This window comes from Podarcis melisellensis (genome assembly GCF_964234715.1).
Source record: "Podarcis melisellensis genome assembly, chromosome: 15".
Classification (NCBI taxonomy): domain Eukaryota; kingdom Metazoa; phylum Chordata; class Lepidosauria; order Squamata; family Lacertidae; genus Podarcis; species Podarcis melisellensis.
In genome coordinates, this window is record NC_138532.1 from 18,100,231 (window position 1) to 18,122,710 (window position 22,480).

General features: G+C 46.2%; 1 long non-coding RNA gene across 1 annotated transcript in view; it reads left to right on the forward strand.

Moving 5' to 3' along the window:
* The window catches only part of LOC309357748, a 241,424-nt gene extending 232,138 nt beyond the window's left edge, over positions 1 to 9,286 (forward strand). Inside the window, exon 3 of the long non-coding RNA XR_014163225.1 lies at positions 9,275 to 9,286. This is a non-coding gene — a long non-coding RNA (uncharacterized lncRNA). The remainder of the gene's footprint in view (positions 1 to 9,274) is intronic.
* Positions 9,287 to 22,480: the final 13,194 nt, after the last annotated feature.

Here is a 22,480-nt window from a genome sequence, read left to right on the forward strand (position 1 = left end):
AAAATAAGTAGATGCAAAAATACAAGTGTTTTACCATACAAATCTTTATTTAATTTTTTATATATAGTTTCCAGACATATACATTTCACTGATTTTACAATCATTTTGACATTTTAAAACTTGACTTCCTTCCCCCTCTTTCTATGGTTCCTTAAATTTATTTTTAATATCTTCTGCATATCCAAGTTAACTTAACTTATTTATTTATCTTCTTTAAATATATACTCTTATGTAGCTGCAGGTTATTACAGTAATCCTTCCAGTGCTTTTATCTGTTTACAATTTATCTGTAAATATTCGATAAACCATTTCCATTCTTTTATAAAAAGTTTGTTACCTTGATTTCTTATTCTTCCGGTACGTTCCTCCATTTCTGCATATTCCATAAGTTTTGGTATCCATTCTTCCTTTGCTGGGACTTCTTCTTCTTTCCATTTTTGGGCAAATAACATTCTTGCCGCTGTAGTTGCATACATAAATAAATTTCTATACAATTTAGGTTAGTTCTATCCCTATATATCCCAAGAGAAAGGCTTCTGGTTTTTATTTTTGTGTGTGTGTGTGTTTTTTACAAACATTATTTTAAACATCCTTTTCATTTCATTTTACATCATTTCCCAGGAAGCCATAACCTTTCTACAAGACCACCACATATGATAAAAGGAACCTTCTTTCTCTTTACATCTCCATCACTTAATTGATTTTGATTTATACATTTTTGCCAGTTTACTCAGTGTTGGCCATTACTGGGCAACCTGTAGCCTACAAATCATTTTGGATGAATTGTGATGTTAAAATTTAAATTAAATTAAAAGTTTCAGCCCCCATGACGTTCCCAGGGCATCCACAATTTATTTGCACCAGGGCCACACATGCCACAGGGGTGTGTGCACTCGATGTCAGCATGCCCAGTGGCTGAGTGTACATTCCTGCCACCTAGCCCAGGTTCACAGGGCGCACCCAGAGGGTGGTGAGACACAGAGGCAGCCCCCTATGCCCAGTCTGGCCGGGCACGCTGCCCAGCAGAGTAAGGGCACCAATGCTGCTGCAACTCTCCTTCTTCTATCCGCTACCTGGGTCACACCCTGACGCAGGAGCAGAGCTGAAGCTGTACACTGAAGCCAAGCTCTAATGAGGGAGCCGTGGGGAGTGCCCAGTCACGTCCCCTCTCAAAAATGCACCTGGCTCTGTGACAGGTGTGCTGACATCAGATGCATGCATGTGCAACGGGCGCATCAGCAATTTTTCCTCTCACGCCGGTGGGCCCACCCTCACTCAGGTAAATTGCCTCCACCTTACTGAACAACCCTTTACTCGAAGGTTTATTTTCCTTTCCTCTTAAAATTTCAGCCCAGAATATACTGTGGGACGCTGGTGGTGCTGTGGGTTAAACCGCTGAGCCTAGAACTTGCCGATCAGTTCTTTAGCTTTCCATTTAGATGCGATTACTATCCTAGCTGCGGTGGTCACATATAAGATTTTTAAAAAATATTTCGGTATTTTTTTTCCTAAGAGGCCCAGTAGGTAAGCCTCTGGCTTTTTCGTTGATGGGATTTTAAGCATTTTTTTTCAACTCCTTATGAATTTCTTCCCAGAAGTACTTAATCAGGATGCAACTCCACCACATATGCATTGTTGTACCAGCTTCCTTGTTGCATTTCCAACAGAGGTTGGATTTGAGTTTATAGAGTTTGGCTAATTTGACTGGTGTTAAATACCACCTGTAGAACATTCTGATGAAATTTTATTTTATTGTACTACAGGCGGTAAATCTTACATCTTTCTGCCAAAGTTTCTCCCATTGCTCTAAATATATTGTGTGGCCGAAGTCTCGCGCCCTAAATGGGCCACTAGCTTAACCCAGCAGGCTCTTTTTGTATTGCTACGCCCACCTTGATCAGCAGCACCTCTCCAGAATTTCAGACAGGGGACACTCCCAGCCCCACCTGGAGAAGCCAGGGATTGAACCTGGGACCATCAACATGAAGAGTAGATACATTACCACTGAGCTACAGCCCTCCCAGGACGCAGGTGGCGCTGTGGGTTAAACCATAGAGCCTAGGACTTGCCGATCAGAAGGTTGGCGGTTTGAATCCCCACGACGGGGTAAGCTCCCATTGCTCGGTCCCTGCTCCTGCCAACCTAGCAGTTCGAAAGCACGTCAAAGTGCAAGTAGATAAATAGGAACCACTCCGGCAGGAAGCTTTCCATGCGCTGTTCTGGTTTGCCAGAAGTGACTTAGTCATGCTGGCCACATGACCCGGAAGCTGTACACCAGCTCCCTCGGCCAATAAAGCGAGATGAGAACCCCAGAGTCGGTCACGACTGGACCTAATGGTCAGGGGTCCCTTTACCTTTTTATCCTGTGAGGGGACCTTTGTGAGGGGATAACTAGTAAGTTGGAGTCTCAGGCAGGTTTTCTTTAAATAAAAAACAAAGATTTATTTAAGGCAAGATAGTATATAGCACACATGGATTAAACTTAGGTTACTTCAAGAATACAGTGTGATTTCACTTTAATTTGTCCTCAGTTGGTTTTGACTTGTAGGTTTGGTTCCTTTATATGTTGGATACCTTCTTTCAGTTATCCATCCCCTTTAACACTCCTGCTCCTGAGGTTAAGAAATAGACCAAAGGGCTCTCCACACACCCTCCCTTTACTGGGTTGTGAGTTTCTTCTTTTCCTTAGAAGACTCTCTCCCCTCCAGACTAGATTTGAGTCCCAAGTAGGCTGTTCTTTTCCAGCTCCTACTTCTACTGGCTCGGCTTCTGCCTCGCAGTAAAATTCCAGTCTATCCCTCCTACAGGACCATAGCTGTCAATGTTTCCCTATTTTTAAGGGAAATCCCCTTATTCCGAACAGGATTCCTCGCAAGAAGAGGGAAAGGTTGACAGCTATGTATCACACTCTGTCCTTCACAATACGCTCAGAGTGGAAGTTTTCTCTCTCCCAGAACCAACTCTTTCTCCTATTCACTCTTTATACCTCATCCTGTCTCCTAACCTCCAAAACTCCCTCAACTCCTTAACCAACCCCTAACTCCTAACTAACTGTCTCTCCTCGAATCCTTTCCTTTTAAACTCTCCCTCCTGGAACCACAGCCAGTCAGAGGCTGCCGTTCATTAACCATTTGCTGGCAGGGAAAGAAAGAAAGAAAGAATACGAAAGAAATACTTGTTTATTCATCCTGTTCAGCAAAACCAAATTTTTCGACACAGCGTACAAGCAGCCCTGGGCTTCCATGTTCCTGGGGCCAAGCCTGTGGGCCTGGTTTCCCCCCTCCCTCCCCATCAGAATAGGGAAAAGACACCAAAGGAGCCAACCCCTAGGGGCCGAGGGGACTTTGCCCCCCCATAAAATATCTGGGGAACCCCCCCCCAAGTTGATGGGCATTGCCATTCAAATGATGTGCATGCACTGTGTCATGTGATCCGATTAAGGGGTGGGGCCTACTTGCCCCGCATAATTACCCAATACAGTGGTACCTCAGGTTACATAGGCTTCAGGTTACAGACTCCACTAACCCAGAAATAGTGATTCAGGTTAAGAACTTTGCTTCAGGATGAGAACAGAAATCCGGCTCCGGCGGCGTGGCAGCAGCAGGAGGCCCCATTAGCTAAAGTGGTGCTTCAGGTTAAGAACAATTTCAGGTTAAGTACGGACCTCCGGAATGAATTAAGTACTTAACCTGAGGTACCATGGTATTTTATTCAAGTTGGCAACCAATAGAAGAGAAATTGCAAAGTGAAAACTGCAATGATGTTGCCTGCCTGCCTGTTTATTTAAATTATATACCGCTTCACATTGCCACAGGAATCGTTGAGAGGTTCACATATCCCAACAACAGTACCATCAGTATAACATACAATACAGAGTCCACCTCCTCTTCTTGCTGCTACTCCACATTTTGAATAACAAAGTGATGTTACCTCTAAGCAAAAGTAAATTAAATGTGGAGGAGTAAATTGAAAAAGTACCGCAAAAGCAAATCATATATGCAATATAAAGATGCATAGAAGTACAATGTTGAAAAATCTCATAAATACTACCAAAAACACCCTATGTATGGTAGGAACACAATCACCAAAATAATTCACATTTACACTACACGAAACCAATCTATGCACACCTACTTAGCCAACCACTCAGCCAACACATTCTGTTTCCACCCACAACATCACTCCATCCACTCAAATCTCCCTTTAATAAAACACTCAAGACACTGAACTAACCAATAATCATGTACAGAAAAATAGGTCCGCTGAATAAAAATGTGGGCAGAAGATACTTTCAGCTTTACAAGTGTAGCAAAATGGAATGTGGTCTGGAGTTCTTAGTACTCAAAACTGCTGCTAAAAGATCCTTAAAAGCCTGCATTTCCATTAATGCTACCTTTGGGAAAGGAGAAGAGTAACCGTTCTTGAAGTGAGAACTTATACTTGTAAAATTAAAATGAAACCACAGAGCTTTTAAGGTCTAAAATCCAATTTATTTCCTCAAGTTCCGCTCTAGAACTTTCCCCCTGGGGTTTGGCAAAAGCTTGTGGGTGCTTGTGAGTATCTAAGGATAGGAGCTGAGGAAAAGCCACTATCGGCGGGATGCCAAAGGTTCGTGTGCAGAGGACCAACCCCATCGCACAAACAAGCCAAAGAATTGCTTGAGCAGCAATATTGAACTGTACCAATGAATCAACATGCAACATAAGGTGTGTGGCCAGGCTAGAGAGCCAAAAGGACCATGCACGGGCTAGTCCACACTTCCACTTGTGGTGCTGTTTCCCCCCAGGGAAATCTGCTCTTTAATACTGAATCAGAGCAAGCGTCAATAACACTTTCTGCGGATTGATGCTTGCACCAACAGTAATGAGCAAGTTTTTCCTGGGAAAGCTAAAACCACTTGGACCATGCCTAGAAGTCACCAAACAAGCAGAAAACTGAGATCTGGGCTTTCTAGGCATAGGACAAGTAGTAGTGTAGACAAACCCTAAGACCTGGACTGAAATTTCAAATATGGAATTGGATTCTTAAATCGGATTTCCCTTCCGCTTCTAAATTTGAGCTCTTAATTCCTTTGATTTATGGAATAGTTGGGAAAGGGGCTGCAGCTCAGCTGAGGGTCTGCTTTGCATGGAATCTAGTAATCGGCATATCAAATACTATGGCATGTCGGTTATCAAATACTTCACACCACTGCATGTCACAAATGAAACATGTAAATATGAAGTGCCATTGCATGTCGGCTATACAGAGTCAAGTGCTAAATGACCACTGCATGCCAAACTGCTGCCAGCTCTGCTTTTGTGCTGTTCCTCCTCTTCCTCACATCCCCCTGAAGCGATTGTGAAGGACTTTTCATGGTTGCTGTGCCTGTTGTTTGAAATCATCTCTGCTCTAACAAGAAGCCAGCAATTAAATCTTATAAGATGGTTTTACAGTTGTGTGGAAGGCCCATTTTAGGTACTTTATTTTAAAATTGTTCTACTTTTTTATTCCTAGTTTTCAGGAATATAAAACTTTACTACATTTGCTGCAAACCTTCATACTTTGGCCATTTACAGCTCCCTCTGCAGATATATCTTACACATAAATAAGGCTTTCATCTCTGCAGCACTTGTCTAAGAACCCACAGCGGCTCAGAGCAGTTTCATTAATGGATCTTTGCCTATAAATTCTTCTGTCATTCATACGCGTATTGGCATGCCTCTGCATCATCTATCTGTTTCCCAGTGGAAGCATTTGGGTTCTTGGGATCGTGTAGCATAATCTTGGTGGGGGTGGGGGTCACAGCTGGGATGATAAGAACCCAAACAGGCGCTAGGTGAGTCTCCCCACCCCCAGTCACCCCCCCCAAAAGATACATAAAGAGGGGGAGAAAATGTGGGCCGAGGCTGAAAAGAATGGCTCTGCTTCGGGGAGAAATCAAAGTATCAACAGTAAGGGAGAAGTTTTTACATGGTTATAACATGAAATTAAAAGACGCCTGCTTCTTGGGAGAAAAGCAATGACAAACCTAGACAGCATCTTAAAAAGCAGAGACATCACCTTGCCAACAAAGGTCCGTATAGTTAAAGCTATGGTTTTCCCAGTAGTGATGTATGGAAGTGAGAGCTGGACCATAAAGAAGGCTGATCGCCAAAGAATTGCTGCTTTTGAATTATGGTGCTGGAGGAGACTCTTGAGAGTCCCATGGACTGCAAGAAGATCAAACCGATCCATTCTTAAGGAAATCAGCCCTGAGTGCTCACTGGAAGGACAGATCCTGAAGTTGAGGCTCCAATATTTTGGCCACCTCATGAGAAGAGAAGACTCCCTGGAAAAGACCCTGATGTTGGGAAAGATGGAGGGCACAAGGCGAAGGGGACGACAGAGGACGAGATGGTTGGACAGTGTTCTCGAAGCTACCAGCATCAGTTTGACCAAACTGTGGGAGGCAGTGGAAGACAGGAGTGCCTGGCGTGCTCTGGTCCAGGGGGTCACGAAGAGTCAGACACGACTAAACGACTAAACAACAACAAAACAGAGACAGAGACATTCTTGACCATGGGCACCAGCGATGGTGCAGTATCATTCAAAGCAGTGCGTTCCAAAAAAGGGACACACCCCTTGGATTGGACGCTACAGGCACTTCATAACTGCTGGGTATATATACAGGACTTCTGAGTCTTCAGACCATTTCCTGGGCATCTCCTTGGTGCAATCTGCACAACAACCCAACAGAGTAGGCCTTTACAACTGCAAAATGGCAGGTGATGGAATGAGGCCAAAGGGAGGCTTCCCAAGGCTACCTAGTGAGTTTGTGGCAGAGGTGAGAGTCAAGTGAGGGGTTTCCTGATCTGCAGGTTGGGTTCCTACAAGATCTGATTCTAGCTCTTCATTTTATTCCTCATAGCGGTCATGGTGGTGATCAGCATGGTCCCCAGGCTTTACCTGTGGAACAACAAACACGCATAGGATTGTCGCCTTGCAGCAGAATCCTATCCCTGTTTGCTCCAGGGTAAGTCCCATTGTCTTGGTGGGGCTTACTCCCAGGTAAATGGGAACAGAATTGCAGCTGGCCACCTCTCCCTGCCCGCCTGTCCCCACACTAAAGTAAAAGGTCTCAAATGACACAGCTTTTGCTCATAAGAAATGTGATTTCTGACTCTCCTAAAAAAAATCGATTGTGTTTCTTCTTGCACCTTTCCCAGCTGTTTTAACAACCCTTTTAAGCTTTTGGATGTGTAAAGGTAAATAAAGGTAAAGGAGCCCTGGACGGTTAAGTCCAGTCAAAAGCGACTATGGGGTTGCGGCACTCATCTCGGTTTCAGGCTGAGGGAGCCGGTGTTTGTCCACGGACAGCTTTCCGGATCATGTGGCCAGCATGACTAAACCACTTCTGGCACAACGGAACACCATGACAGAAACCAGAGTGCACAGAAACACTGTTTATCTTCCCGCCACAGCGGTACCTTTTTATCTACTTGCACTGGTGTGCTTTTAAAATGCTAGGTTGGCAGGAGCTGGGACAGAGCAACGGGAGCTCACCCTGTCATGGGGATTTGAACCACTGACCTTCTGATTGGCAGGCCCAAGAGGCTCAGTGGTTTAGACCAGGGGTCAGCAACCTAAGGCTCATGGAATGGAAGCGGCTCGCAGAGGTTGTTTGACTGGCCCATGAGCCACCTCCGAACCGAGTTGACCGCTCTTGCACTGCGCTAAAGTGGTGCAGCGCGATGTGGGGACTCGCTTCTGTGGCTCCGGAAATCTTGTCTGTGCAGACGCCAATGCCGAAAATTGTGGGCACGCATGCAATCCAGCACACGGAAGGCTCTCTGCGGGAATGATCTGGCCCAGCCAAAACCTTGCTGACCCCTGGTTTAGACCACAGCACCACCTGTGCTAGGGTGTGTGTCCAGGTCTCTGCAAAGTATTTCAGATGTGGCTATGCCACATATATTTATATATTTCAGAAATTATAAACTGTGTTTTTTTGCATTCAAGGAATATTCAGAGAGCAGTGTACAGAAATTAAAGCATAATGCCAATCATAAAACAGTAAAACCTACAAGGAAAATAAATTACAGAGATAACATAGGTTGATTTGGAAAGCGGTGAAAAGAAATCTCTTACACAAGCTTTGAAAGTGTAACAATGGCTGTGTACACACACTCTGGTTTACTCTCACCATTAGTTTGGGAAATGGTGTAAACACAGTGTTAGTCCACATCTATCCTGCACTTATACTGTGTTTTCCTATCAAACTCTGCATTTGATGCATTTTTACGCCAACCAGCCTGTATCTGAATTGAGAAAAAGAACGGCCCAGATGCTTTTTAAGTTGCCCATGTGTGCACAATGTTGGGTCTTTCTTCACTTCTAAGAGAAGAGAAATGCAGAGAACCGGTGTCACACTGCTAAAAGCACCATATAAAGACATCCTGGTGCCTGGAATTTTTATTTAACTAAAAGAAAAAATGGCTTAGGCGCGAGAAGAATTGAATAGGATCATTATGGTCCATCTCCTTTCTTTCAAATGCTCCAGTAGCATCCTGCCATTCAGCTGCGGTGCTAGAACCTATTTGATAAGGCTTGCAATGGTTATTAGCCATACTCAGGGCTATGCTCTGCCCAAATGATCAGAGGCAATAATGCTTCTGAATACCAACTACTGGAAGCTGTGCTGGGTAGACCGCTGTTGTGCTCAGGTCCTGCTTGCAGGTTAATTCTATGTCCAGGGCAGCTGTCTACCAGCTCCATCTGGTACACAGACTGAGACCCTACCTGCCTGCAGACTGTCTCCCCAGAGTGGTGCATGTTCTGGTTATCCTCCACTTGGACTACTGCAATGTGCTCTACGTGGGGCTACCTTTGAAGATGACCCAGAACTGATCCAGAATGCGGCAGAGAGACTGGTGACTGGGAACGGTCGCCGAGACCATATAATACTGGCCCTGAAAGACCTACATTAGCTCCCAGTATGTTTCCAAGCACAATTCAAAGTGTTGGTGCTGATCTTTAAAGCCCTAAAAGGCCTCAGCCCAGTATACCTGAAGGAGCGTCTCCACCCCTATTGTTCTGCCCAGACACTAAGGTCCAGCTCCGAAGGCCTTCTGGTAGTTCCTTTGCTGCAAGAAGTGAGGTTGCAGGGAACTAGGCAGAGGGCCTTCTCAGTGGTGGTGCTCGCCCTGTGGAATGCCCTCCCATCAGATTTCAAGGAAATAAACAGCTCTCTGACTTTAGGAAGACATCTGAAGGCAGCCCTGTTTGGGAAGTTTTTTATGTTTGATGTTGTCAGGGGTTCAGGGAGAGAAGCGCAGATGAGGGAGGAGACAGAGAGCGAGGGGGAAGGATCCCAGGGCGACGAGGAAGAGGATGACAATGACCCGAGGTTGTCCATGAGTCCTTCCAGTGAATCGGAGGATTCCCAAAAGGGAGCCCCCCTGGTCAGGCCAAGGGGAGCCAGAGGGGGAAGCAGTCAGGAGCAGGGCAGCGAAGGGGGAACCCCCAGTGGGAGTTGGAGATCGGGACCGGCTTCTCCGCCGGAACGGAGTGAAGGGGGTGGAGTTACCAGTGTGTCAGACGGAGCAGAGCAGGAAGCAGAGAGGGGAAGGAGATCGGGGCAAGACGTCCTGCCGGAAGGGGCGGAGAGTAGTACCGGGAGCAGTGTAACTGTCGAAAGGAAGGTCAGAAGCAACGTACGCGCGCCAAGTTCAAATGTGGAGGCGCGCGGAAGTGAGGAGAGCCCGGGGGAGGAGCCTGGTCCCAAAGCGCGAAGGAGGGGGGAACAGGGGTCAGAGGATTCAGCCTCTGGGGAGTCCCGGAGGGAGGGAACCTAGGGGGGCAGAAAGACCCTGCGGAAAAGGAAGGAGAGGAAGAGGTGGTCCAGCACAAGCCTCCTAAACTGGTGTAGAGGCGGGACTGATTCAGAGGGGACTTCAGCGGTCTAAGCCTAACAGACGTAGAGCCACGGACCTCGGATGTAAAGCTAACAATGTTCTTCAATAAAAGCTTCTGTATATAAGCTGGACTGGACTTTGGTCTCTCGTGAGCTGGGACCTCAGGTGGCTCTGACAGATGTTTTATCACGGTTTTAATATTCTGCTGGGACCCACCCGGAGTGGCTGGGGAAACCCAGCCAGATGGGAGGGGTAATAATAATAATAATAATAATAATAATAATAATAATAATAATTGCAAACTTTCTCATTGGGGCATCTGGTAGGCCAGTGTGAGAAGAGGATTCTGGACCAGATGGTCCATTGGCCTAATCCAGCAGGACTCTTAGAATCCTGGAACTGTAAGCATTGAAAGGGATCCTGAGCACCATCTAGTTCAACTGCCTGCAGTGCAGCTGTCTTATATGGGGGATCAAACCTGCAATCCTGGCATTATCAGCACCACTCTGTAACCAACAGAGTTATTCTCGAGTTCTTATGCTCATCTCTCCCTGTTGATGCAATAAGGGTGCCTTGAGTTATACAAATGTGTTGATCTGATCATGTGAGGAGTTAGAACAGGTTGCATGCCTGCCTTTTTACATATGGCCTCAGGATGATGACACCGCCTTGCGGAAGGAGTCCCAACATGCTTTCAGCTTTGTTTACTGAGAGAGCTAGATGCCCCTTCTCTCTTGTTTGGCACAAGAAGTCCAGAGGAATCCTACCTACTGATCCTTAAACTCCATGCTATGGAATTCCAGCGCTAAGGAAACACATTGCAAATGTGGGGGCTTCAATTATGTCTCAACTGAGACCTGAAAACAGCAGCAGCAGCAGCAAATACCAATTGTATCCATTGTCCTGATTTCTGTTCCAGACATGGGACAAATATTTCCACTCTCATTTCTGTTGGAATTTTCCAACTTCCATAGCTGCACAGCAGGCTGTGCTTTCCCAATGGCCTTCAATTACATTTGGGTGTTGGAAAATGCAGCATTCAGGGCACAGGCCCCATGGGGATGAATGGGATTTGCTCAAGAGCTTGGCTTGCATCAAGGTCTGACCGACTGCCCTATTTGTGGCAAGAAGAGCGTAGGATGTTGCCATAAATGAAACCAGACCAATGACCCACCTAGATCGGAACATAAACTGTAGAGCTTGTTCCCATGGGAAGCAGTGATGGCCATCATCTTGGATGGCTTTGAAAGGAGACTGGACAAATTTGTGGAGGCAAAAGCTATTTACAGCTGGAAGCCATGATGGCAACGCTGTCCTTCCACAGTAGGAGGCAGTAATGTTTTCGAATGCTAGAAAAAGAGAGATAATACGTAACAGAAAAGAAACATTAAATCATTATACAATATCCAAAAAAGAAAAAGAAAAAACATAAACAAAATAAAATAAACCCACCACCCTGTTTAACTTCCCTCCACTGCTACTCGTCCTCTCTACAATCAATTTTACCCTAATCGTTGCATTCTGATTGTTTTTATTTTCTCTATATACATACATATGTCATTGATAATTTATTATTTTGATGCATTTACATTCTTAATCTAAGCATATTAGCATGTCTTTTTTAGAGCAGTATTTTGCCATATGAACATCAAAGCATTGCCATTCATTTTTTAGTTTTTGATTTGGCTGCTGTCGTACGGATGCTGTTAATTTAGCCAATTTTAAATATTCATTTCATTTGAGAATCCATTCCTCCTTGGTAGGTAGTTCTTTAGCTTTCCATTTAGATGTGATTACTATCCTAGCTGCGGTGGTCGCATATAAGATTTTTTAAAATATTTTGGTATTTTTTTCCCTAAGAGGCCCAGTAGGTAAGCCTCTGGCTTTTTCGTTGATGGGATTTTAAGCATTTTTTTCAACTCCTTATGAATTTGTTCCCAGAAGTACTTAATCGGGGTGCAACTCCACCACATATGCATTGTTGTACCAGCTTCCTTGTTGCATTTCCAACAGAGGTTGGATTTCAGTTTGGCTAATTTGACTGGTGTTAAATACCACCTGTAGAACATTCTGATGAAATTTTATTTTATTGTACTACAGGCGGTAAATCTTACATCTTCCTGCCAAAGTTTCTCCCATTGCTCTAAATATATTGTGTGGCCGAAGTCTCTCACCCTAAATGGGCCACTAGCTTAACCCAGCAGGCTCTTTTTGTATTGCTACGCCCACCTTGATCAGCAGCACCTCTCCAGAATTTCAGACAGGGGACACTCCCAGCCCCACCTGGAGAAGCCAGGGATTGAACCTGGGACCATCAACATGAAGAGTAGATACATTACCACTGAGCTACAGCCCTCCCGGGACGCAGGTGGTGCTGTGGGTTAAACCACTGAGCCTAGGACTTGCCAATCAGAAGGTCGGTGGTTCGAATCCCCACGATGGGGTAAGCTCCCATTGCTCGGTCCCTGCTCCTGCCAACCTAGCAGTTTGAAAGCACGTCAAAGTACAAGTAGATAAATAGGTACCACTCTGGTGGGAAGGTAAACGGTGTTTCCGTGCACTGCTCTGGTTCGCCAGAAGCGGCTCAGTCATGCTGGCCACATGACCCAGAAGCTGTACGCTGGCTCCCTCAGCCAATAAAGCTAGATGTGCGTCGCAACCCCAGAGTCGGTCATGACTGGACCTAATGGTCAGGGATCCCTTTACCCTTTACCTTTACAGCCCTCCCAACATTTTGCCCAGCTCAAAAATGGCTGGTGATGTTGCGCACTAGATTAGAAAGGAGATGGTGGCGGTTCTTCTGAACTGTGTTGTTCAGCTTTTTCACTTGCCTGCAATGAGGCTTGTTATCAGTCTTGAGTTAAGCAAGAACTTTCCCGTCACAATTACAGCCTGCTGTTGTGGAACTCCAGGCCAAAGAACTACCAGTGACTCTGCAATCCCAGGGCTGAAGCTGCAGATGCAGCTTTGCAGACTGCTGAATTTCAAAGAAGAACCGTGCCACCAAACCGGGCACATGAAATAAAACTTTCTCAGTCAGCCCAGGATGCCGCCACTAGGCCAAATGATCCTGCGCAGATGGTGGAGAGATAAATGATGCCATCTTTTTACTGTAGCGCTTGAGCCATAATTTGTGTTAGACATTTATTAGATGCAGTCTTCTCTCTCCCCCCCTTTTTTTGTGGGGCTGTGTAGCTCCAGACAACTGCAGCGGGCGAGGTAGGAAGCGGAATCCGACGTTAATAATCTGGCCGGCACTTCAACCTCTCTCCATTTCTCTCCTCCAATTTTCTCCTGTGACAATTTATAGGTTAGTTTGATGCTTGAATAGCTGTGTCTCTCCAGTAATATGTATTCTCTGTAAGTATTCCCTGCTGTGGCGTATCCTAAGAGAACTCCATCAAATAATTATCTTTCCTCTTTCTTTTTTTATTCACAGGCTTTTCACTCGATCTGCATCACTATAAAATATTCCAATAGTTTTTCTCTCCGCACACAGGCTTTCTGTGACTGTAAAGTGTATTTATGTACAATATTAAATCCTCTCAATGCACTCCTCTGTCTTGGCGCTCTTCCTCTTCTGACGCTCCAGCCACCATCAGACCTTCTCGCCTGTCTCCTGTCTCCGTGGCAATGCGTGGCACAATTAGAGCAGCCATAAAAACTGTCCTGGCTAAACAAAGAGATCTTTTTTGAGATCTTTTTCCGAGATAGTACTTTCTGTGGTTTTTGACAAACACCTCTCTCAAGCCTGGTCCTGTGGCATGCCAGAAAGACATTTTGCAAAGTCATCCTGCATGGCACTTAGTGCTCAGCCTAATAATTCGACCCATCGTTTTTCGGTCTTTTGGGGAGAGGTGGGGGTGCCAAAAGGGCAGCCAAATACAGGCTTCATTGGGGGAGTGGGGAGGTGAGGGTAAATTATAAACATTTGGAGCATAAGAGCATTAGAAGGTCCCTGCTGGATCAGGCCAGAGGCTTTTCTGGTCAGATTCTCCTATTGGCCAACCAGGTAGTAATGGCTGCTTCCCACATCAAATGGGGAGGTGCCTTTTCGTGGTTGCGCGCAGCCCCCCCCCCCAGATCCCAGTGTGGCTCCCGGTAGTATGGACTGGTTTCGCCCTCCCCAGGCTGGATACCTGGAGGTCTCTGCCTACCTGAGCCAATCGCCCAATCCTGCCTGGGGAGGCATTGCTAAGGTGATCAGGCCAGGTAGGGGGAGGGAGTACCTGCCCACACAATAGGAGGAGGATCTTACTTGGGAGTCGTCAGTTGGCTCCAGAGCTTCTCCCACCCTTCCCTCCCTCAGTTAAGCCTTCTTTTGCAGGTCAACCTCTTCTCTACAGGTACGCGGGCGCTGCTACATCAAGGTCTCAGTTGAAGGGCCGGAAAGGAATTTTCCTTCATTGGCAGGTTTTGCCTTTCTCGTAGCAAAATGTCACAACTTCGGTGGTTTCAGGCCTTTAGTCTATCTTCCTAAATGGGTGTGTGTGTGTAAAGCAGTGACCCACGTCCCCCTTGCGGTGTTGATCTCAGGGTTCTCCGTTAAAGGGGTCTTGAGGGGCGGCATTGGCCATACGCCAAAAGGTTGTCATTGCTCTCCCCTACGACGGTGGCGAAACGGGGGGCGGGCTCTCTGCTTGAACATATGTTCTCCAGAGCCAGCCCAATCCCCACACATTCTGGATAATACTGATGTCTCCCAGATCCCTGGCTGGGGACAGGGAAGGATAAACGCCCAGTGCCTGAGCCAAGGTCTCCCTACACCTGAAATTTAATAAAGTTGTGGCCAATTTTAATCCCATAGCACGTTGTCATGAGACATTATTCTGCTCGGGGGCCACCTGGAGTTGGGGGGACTCCACCTGTCCATGCAATAATAACCAGTGTTTTTGTCGGGGGGGGATGCAAGGGTATACATATCCTTAAACATTTTGTGAATCTTTGTACTTTTGTCCATTTACTGTATTTATTTTTCCCAATTTGAACTATAAAATGGTATTTTCTTGAGTCAAAATGAGAGTACTCCTAAACATTTTTTTTTAGAAAAAAAGCACTGATAATAATAATTCTGCAGCTCCCAGCAGAATATTGAAAACACGATAAAACATCAAACATTAAAAACTTCCCTAAACAGGGCTGCCTTCAGATGTCTTTTAAAAGTCAGATAGTTGTTTAATTCCTTGACATCTGATGGGAGGGCGTTCCACAGGGCAGACACCACCACTAAGAAGGCCCTCTGCCTGGTTCCCTATAACCTCACTTCTCACAGTGAGGGAACCGCCAGAATGCCCTCGGAGCTGGACCTCAGTGTCTGGGCTGAATGATGGAGTGGAGACACTCAATGGAAAGCCAGAAGCTGGACACAGCAGCAATGCTTTCTCTGCTTGTGATCTCTAACATCTGGTATTCAGAGACATACTGCTCTGCAAGCAGAAGTAATATAGCCATCATGACAAGCATCGATTGATAGCGTTATCCTCCAGGAACTCATCAATATGGCTAACCTGGCCCAACAACCTAACCCTCCCCCCAAGCAAGCCACACTGCCAATGCAACCAACCAACCAATCTAGGGACCCCCTAATCTCTAGCAATAGTAACAAAAATAAATGTATAAATAGAGGACCTATCCAGGTGATGTTGGCACAAACCCCTACACTAACAGTAGGCAACAGAATGAAAGGATAATACCCCCATCTCTCTCTTTCCCTTTCTCTTTCACCCACCAACCACAAGATGTCTATGACAAAAGTGTATCTCGCTGAGTATAAACGAACTGTGAAAAAGACTTTATGAATTGAAAGTGGAGGCGATAGATGTACCTTCCCCTGCTTATATGATTTGTAACACCAAAAAGCCCTTAAAAACTCATGTTAAAAAAGCACTCCCTCATTCATGATCCCTGTCAACTAACATTCAGATGCATCCTGACTCTCATACCGACAGTAATATTATAAATCTATTGTTGTTGTTTAGGCTAGTTAGTCTCTTGGTACCCAAAGGTCTCCAAGTGACTTATCACGCCTTAAAAATGTAAACATAAATATATAATACCATAAAAATGGAACAAACAGTCCCCGCAGCAGCCACAGGAAGCTAGGCAGCACACCCTCGATAGCTCTCATGGCTAGTGGTCTACTTGACTTTGTTGGCAAATTTCATAGTTTAACTATAGGCGTTGTGAAGAAGTAATTCATTTCATCTCCTGAATTTTTCAACATTCAGTTTTTTGGATGACCCATGTTCTACCATCATGATGGCAGCAGACAAGCTTCTGTCTGCCTCCCCCCCCCCCCCACATGGCATGCATCATTTTATATGTTGCTACCTTGGGTGGTGCTGTGGGTTAAACCACAGAGCCTAGGACTTGCCAATCAGAAGGTTGGTGGTTCGAATCCCCGCGATGGGGTGAGCTCCTGTTGCTCGGTCCCTACTCCTGCCAGCCTAGCAGTTCGAAAGGACGTCAAAGTGCAAGTAGATAAATAGGTACCGCTCTGGCGGGAAGGTAAACAGTGTTTCCGTGCGCTGCTCTGGTTCACCAGAAGCAGCTTAGTCATGCTGGACACATGACCTGGAAGCTGTACGCCGGCTCCCTCGGCCAGTAAAGCGAGATGAGCGCCACAACCCCAGAGTCGGCCATGACTGGACCTAATGGTCAGGGGTCCCTTTACCTTTACCTTACCTTTCTTTCAGATGCATTATTCATTGTGTATTCTGCACTGCCGTTTGGTCCCCAAAACATACACACAAATAAACGTATTTATACAAGAGTGTATATAAAATGTGTACCATTGACATCTGGATTGTGTGTGTGTGTGTGTGTGTGTGTCTTCTTTTGAAAATTGTACAAAAAGGGGGGGCTGATGGAAGAGGTCTGTGATTGAGTGCTGGCGAATCTGACATGGAGCAGATGTAGGCTGGTATGTCCATCACTGTTCTAACATACAATGAGAAAAATTGGAAAGAAGGGTCCCAAAATCTGCCCCCCCCAATAGTCTTTTTGGAACAGAACCAAGTGACTACACCCTTCTCTGTGCAGTTTCTTCCTTAATTTCTGTCTACCTGTTGTTTTCTCCTTTTTCTGTTAGCCAGGAAATTCAAGCTTAGGTACAGGAAACACATGAAGATTAGCACAGGTCAGGCAGACAGTGATGGATAGGAAACACAGGGAGCTAGCTGCCTTTGGGTCCTTCTGCATACAGTACATGTGCTCTACCACTAAGCTACATCCCCATACAGATAAAAGTCCCCCTCCATGAAACCTGATGGCAGTCTGCTCTGGATGCACCCCAAAAGGACCGAGACAGAGCCCTTGAAACTCAACATGTAATGCAAGCCGCCAGCAGAAACAAGAGCAAGGGCGGTGGGAGGATGCTGCGAAGCAAGCAAGCAACCTTGTTGTAAACACCTTGAAGTTTCTGCTTGTCGCCTGCGATCTGCCTTTGTGGATGCCTTTTGTTCCTGCCCAATTGGTTTCTCACGCCTTAATTGCTCTTATGACTGCCCGGGCAGGTCTTATTGATAAGGCTTAGGAGAAACTGCCTGCTTGTACAGGAGAGTCTTCTTCAATAATAATTCCTAAGAAGCCACTCCCGGATTTGGCAGATTGAGATCAAATGACAATGTGCCCATCCACTATAGCAACCCATCTATGGAATGCTCTTTGCAGGGAGGCACTTTGAAGGGATGTCTTTTCCTCTGAATAGGTTTTAAACTAGGTCTGTGCAGCTTCATTACTGTATCTTTTTGCTCTTGTCATAGATCACTTCTCTTGATGCAGATTTAAGAAACTAATCCTCAAACTATGCAAACATTCCCTGTTACATGCTCAGATAGAGGTGATAGGCTTTGCTGTGAAATGGCTCTTGAGACGTCTCCGGGTTCCTCAAAAGCATTTGACCAACTTAAGAACTATCCTCCTAAATCAGGGGTGGTTAACCCTTAGCGGGGTGGTGGTTTTGGTCCCGTGCAAATTTTTCTGGTTCACCAGTTTGGATGGTGGTGCCGGAAAAAGAAATGTTGTTGTTTGGTCATTTAGTCGTGTCCGACTCTTTGTGACCCCATGGACCAGAGCACGTCAGGCACCCCTGTCCTCCACCGCCTCCCACAGCTTGGTCAAACTCATTCTGATAGCCTTGAGAACACTGTCCAACCATCTCGTCCTCTGTTGTCGCCTTCTTCTTGTGCCCTCCATCTTTCCCAACATCAGGGTCTCTTTCAGGGAGTCTTCTCTTCTCATGAGGTGGCCAAAGTATTGGAGCCTCAGCTTCACAATCTGTCCTTCCAGTGAACACTCAGAAATGTAATACTGAGAAAGAAATGTAGTACTGAGCTAAACCCCATTCATCATGGTGGGACTTCTGTGCCCTCTGCATGCAAAGAGGCATGCATGTGAGAACAGGGGCCAGCTACTCCTATTACGGGCATGTTGGCCTCTGGAATGCAACCTTCAGGCCAGAAACATCCAGTCCTCTAAATTTGCAGTTGGGCAACTGAAACTAAGAACACCACAAACCCCAACAACCCTTTGCCACTCCCACAGCAGTCAGGTTTTGAATCTTAGCCTTCAGCACTCAGGAGGACAAGGATGCAAACATACATGAATAGCTCCATTGCAAAGTGTGAAACGAGGCCCAAGCAAGTTTTAGCATGGACTCATGCTAAAAGATCTGCTGCCACCATCCTACCAGAAGGAGAGCAACCAAAGGCAGCTTTCCTTGACCTGGTACTCTCGAGCTGTGGTTGGACTCCAACTCCCATCAGTCCCAGCAACCAGCATGGCCATTAGTCAGGGATGATGGGAGTTGTAGCCTAGCAACATCTGATGGGGCTCCCCACCTGTGGCTGAAACAGCATTTGTCAGGATTATAGGTAAAGGTAAAGGACCCCTGGATGGTTAAGTCCAGTCAAAGGCGACTATGGGGTTGTGGCGCTCATCTCATTTTCAGCCGAGGGAGCTGACATTTGTCCACAAACAGCTTTCTGGGTCATGTGGCCAGAATGACTTAAACTGCTTCTGGCACAACTGAACACTGTGATGGAAGCCAGAGTACACGGAAACGCCATTTACTTTCCCACCGCAGCGGTACCTATTTATCTACTTGCACTGGTGTGCTTTCAAACTGCTAGGATGGCAGGAGCTGGGACAGAGCAACGGGAGCTCACCCCATCATGGGGATTCGAACCACCAACCTTCTGATTGGCAAGCCCAAGAGGCCCAGTGATTTAGACCACAACACCACCCATGTCAGGCTTATAAGCACTGCTAATATGCATGGCACTAGACATAGTGCAGGTCCCTGTCCCCATGAGCCTGCAATCTGAAATTTGATATGGGAAACAGCAGAGAAAGGGAAATGGAGGCAAGGCCGAGCAGGGGAAGAATGTGTGGTAACTACAGTTGCATGTACTTAGGCTTCATTCATTCAGCCTTCCTCAAGCCAGTGCCCTCCAGATGGTTTGAAGAGCAACTCCCATTGGGCCCTGCCATCAGAGCTCTGCTCCTATCAGCCCCAGCCTCATGCAATCACTCTAGCAGGGCATGATGGGAGTTGTAGTCCAAAACAGATGGCAGGCACCAGATTCAGGGAGATGTTCCTAGGGGGAAATGCCCTAGGAACTTAAAGCTGGAACACTTTATGGCAGGGATGACTAACATCGGGCCCTGCAAATGTTGTTGGACTTCAACTCCCACCAGCCTGAGACAGCATGGCTGCTGCTCAAGGTCTATAGAAGTGGGAGTCCAACAAAATCTAGAAATCTGGAGGGCCAGAAGTTCCCCAGTGCTGGTTTAGCGTCAACAGATTGGAGGACATGGCTGGATTGAGGCAACCTCTTTGTTGCTTAGCAGTATAGGGAAGCTTGTTGGTTTTTATTTAGGATGTTGCCTTGGCAAGGTACCCATCAGATTGTCTCATAATTTCTTCCCAGGGATGCAGCCTGTTCCTTTGGGAGAATAAATACATACCAAACCTCTCACCTGCTTTTGAGAACACTCTTGACACATTGTTCTCTTCTTTCCCATTACAGGGCTGGGCTCGCACCCGAGGGCCTATTCCTGTAAGCATGTACAGTGAGAGTCACACCTTTTCCACCACTGGAGCATGCTTCTAATGCCATTACCTAAGGGAGGTGTTGTCTGTGTACAGCTTGCTTGAGAGGCCAGAGAACATTCCTGCTGCCTCCTGCCCATTCACTCCTGGCCTGTGTTCAAAGCCTGCCCTGATGCTCCACATCTGTTCACATGGCAGATGAAGGGATTCCTAGGCTGTACATTGATGCTGCCTGCCCCCCCTCCCAGTGGGGGGGGGAGAAGGGACACTGGTGAGAGAAACCTTGTTCCTTTCTTTGGGTGATCTACTTAGCACGCTTGCTCAATTTGCAACCAGGGCCACCGGAAGCCACCAGGTGCAAATGTCCCGATGAACAAGGTCACATTTCGTACAAATGCAAAACTTGTACTTCACAATTCTAGCCACTGATCATCTCTCCCTGTTATTGTGTACATCATAGGTAGGCAAACTAAGGCCCGGGGGCTGGATCTGACCCAATCACCTTCTCAATCCGGCCCGCAGACAGTCTAGGAATCGGAGTCTTTTTACATGAGTAGAATGTGTCCTTTTATTTAAAATGCATCTCTGGGTTATTTGTGGGGCCTGCCTGGTGTTTTTACATGAGTACAACGTGTCCTTTTATTTAAAATGCATCTCTGGGTTATTTGTGGGGCATAGGAATTCATTCTTTTTTCTTCTTCTTCAAAATATAGTCCGGCCCCCCACAACATCTGAGGAACAGTGGACCGGCCCCCCGCTGAAAAAGTTTGCTGACCCCTGGTCTACATAGTGACTGATTCTAATTATGCCCATGTGCTTTTTTTCTGAGGGGATACAGGGGTACACATACCCCTAAACATTTTGTGAATCTAAGTTTGGCCTCATTGAGGGACGGTATTTTAATATAAGTAGGAAACTGAGAGTCCCCCTAAACATTCTTTTAAGGGGAAAAAAGCACTGCCCATGTTCATGCACAGCAATGGGGATAATTTCGCCACCAGCAGCCAATGGAGGTACTTATCCCTCCCTCAGATCCACAGCTATCAGAGCCTCAGGGAGCACATTACTTGCCTGTGGGACACACATCTAGTTGACAGTTCAGCATTTGTATCACAGTCCATCTCTTGCAGTGAGTGTAGCCGGGAGTTCAGAGAACTGAGGAGCAACACCTTTTGTTGTTGCAAGGCCTCTGAAGTTTTGCCTTTTTACCTCAGTACTGTGCTGAACATTTTTTCTGTGTTGTTGTTTTTAAAAAAGAAAATCTATATCAATTAATGAGAAAAGAAATTGCATTCAAAAATTATCAAAGGGGAGAGGGAAAGAAATAGTGAAATTCTCCTGGGCGGTGTGTAGGTTTTTGTTTTGTTTTGTTTGCACTTACCTTACTTTCAAGGGACGCGGGTGGCGCTGTGGGTTAAACCACTGAGCCTCTTGGGCTTGCCGATCAGAAGGTCGGCAGTTCGAATCCCCGCGACGGGGTGAGCTCCTGTTGTTCTGTCCCAGCTCCTGCCAAGCTAGCAGTTCGAAAGCACATCAAAGTGCAAGTAGATAAATAGGTACCACTCCAGCGGGAAGGTAAACGGCGTTTTCGTGTGCTGCTCTGGTTTGCCAGAAGCAACTTAGTCATGCTGGCCACATGACCCGGAAGTTGTATGCCGGCTCCCTCGGCCAATAAAGCGAGATGAGCGCCACAACCCCAGAGTCAGCCACGACTGAACGTAATGGTGCCCAAGGGGTGTCTGCAAACCATCTCTTCCGTGGTTTGCATTCTGCAGCCTTCCTGGGTGCCCACCCTTCATGAAAATATCAATATATCCTTAGTTGAGCTTTTCTGTAAGCTGAGAACACCAGGGATGCTGTCTACTGTGATCCTGGCAGCTTCTTCTTATTTCTCTTCTTCTCTTACTTTTACTTTAAAAGAATTCAGTGCAGAAAGATTTTATTTTATTTTTAAAAGGTAATAGGAAGGACATCTGTTAAAAACACTATCAGTGAATGCACTAATCTCAAGCACCTGGTGGCCAGCCTCCCTGGCTTCAATGAAATCCTAGAGGTAGATGTGATGAGGTTGTTTTGCCCCCAGGTCAGGAAGTGCAGGCAGGTGGGGAGGCTGCACAGCCCTGGAGAACCACTCTAAGGTCCCAGAGTGGGCTACTACAATTAAAATATGTTAAAAACAGTTTAAAACAACTTGCAATTGCAGAAACAAGGTCACCCAAAATATACCTCTCAGGTTTCAAAAGCCAGGGTAAAGAGGTATGTCTTCAGCATTTGCAGGTGGTGCTGTGGGTTAAACCACAGAGCCTAGGATTTGCCGATCAGAAGGTCGGCTATTCGAATCCCTGTGATGGGGTGAGCTCCCATTGCTCGGTCCCTGCTCCTGCCAACCTAGCAGTTCGAAAGCACGTCAAAGTGCAAGTAGATAAATAGGTACCACTCCAGTGGGAAGGTAAATGGCGTTTCCGCGGCTGCTCTGGTTCTCCAGCAGCAGCTTAGTCATGCTGGCCACATGACCCGGAAGCTGTACGCCGGCTCCCTTGGCCAATAAAGC